Consider the following 1786-nt stretch of genomic DNA (forward strand, 5'->3'; position numbering starts at 1 on the left):
GTGGTGGCGCATGCCTGTAATCATAGCTACTTGGGAGGCTGAGGCAGGAGAATCGCTTGAACCCGGGAGGTGGAGGTTGCAGATCGCACCATTGCACTCCAGTGCAGGCAACAAGAGCAAAACTTCGTCTCAAAAAAAAAAAAAAAAAAAAAAAAAAATTCAAGATTAAATTTGGGTGGGAACGCAAAGCCAAACCATATCAACACTTTATTATTATTATTATTATTATTATTATTATTATTATCATTATTATTTTAGAAAGTCTTGCTCTGTCAACCACGCTGGAGTGCAGTGGATCCATCTCGGATCACTGCAATCTCCACCTCCTAGTTGGAGCGATTCTGGTGCCTCAGTCTCCCAGCCACCACCACGCCTGGCTAATTTTTGTATTTTAAGTAGAGATGGGATTTCACCATGTTGGCCAGGTTAGTCTCGAACTCCTGACCTCAGGTGATCTGCCCACCTCAGTCTCTCAAAATGCTGGGATTATAGGTGTGAGTCACTGAGCCCAGCCCATATTAACACTTTTTTTTTTTTTTTTTTTTTTGATATGAAGTCTCACTCTGTCACCAGGCTAGAGTGTAGTGGTGCGATCTCAGCTTACTGTAACCTCCACCCTCCGAGTTCCAGTGATTCTCCTGCCTCAGCCTCCCAAGTAGCTGAGATTACAGGCGCCTGCTACCGTGCCTGGCTAACTTTTTGTATTTTTAGTATAGATGGGGTTTCACCATCTTGGCCAGGCTGATCTTGAACCCGACCTCGTGATCCACCCACCTCGGCCTCCCAAAGTGCTAGGATTACAGGTGTGAGCCACTGCGCCCGGCCAACACTTCTTTTTTTTTTTTTTTTTTTTGAGACGGAGTCTTGCTCTGTCGCCCGAGCTGGAGTGCAGTGGCTGGATCTCAGCTCACTGCAAGCTCCGCCTCCCGGGTTTACACCATTCTCCTGCCTCAGCCTCCCGAGTAGCTAGGACTACAGGCACCAGCCACCTCGCCCGGCTAGCTTTTTGTATTTTTTAGTAGAGACGGGGTTTCACCATGTTAGCCAGGATGGTCTCGAACTCCTGACCTCGTGATCCGCCCATCTCGGCCTCCCAAAGTGCTGGGATTACAGGCTTGAGCCACCGCGCCCGGCAACACTTCTAAATAACATATTTAGAACTAAATAAAAAATGAAAATACATCCCATTCATGGGGTGCAGCAAAAAGAGTGTTTAGAGGAAAATTGATAGCATTAAATGCATACATTAGTAATGAAGAAAGATCTATAGTCAGCATTCTAGGTTCCCACCTTAGGAAACTAGAAAAAGAAAAGCAAATTAAATCCAAAATAAGCAGAAGAAAAGAACTAATAAAAATTAGAGCAGAAATCAATTAACTTAAAAAAAACAGGAAATCAGTAGAGAACATCAGCCTCTGGCCAGGCTGACAAAGACAAAAAAGAGAGAATACACAAATCACTAATATCAGAAAGAGAACTGAAATGAAACAGATGCCATGGACCAGCTGGAAGACCCAGAATAGCCAACAACGTTGAAGCAGAATGAAGTCACAGGACTGACCCTACCAAACCTCAAGATGGACTGTATAAAGCTACAGTAATCAAGACAGTGTGGTATTGATTCTGATAGATCTATGCAACAGAATAGGGAACCCACAAACTGGCACACATAAGTGTAGGCAACTGATGTTTCACAAAGAGGCAATGGCAGCACAGCAGAGAACAGATTAACAAACGGCTCTGCAACAATGGGATTTACATTGGGGGTGTGTGTGTGTGTGTGTGT

Source organism: Chlorocebus sabaeus, chromosome 21 (assembly GCF_047675955.1).
Source record: "Chlorocebus sabaeus isolate Y175 chromosome 21, mChlSab1.0.hap1, whole genome shotgun sequence".
Taxonomy (NCBI): domain Eukaryota; kingdom Metazoa; phylum Chordata; class Mammalia; order Primates; family Cercopithecidae; genus Chlorocebus; species Chlorocebus sabaeus.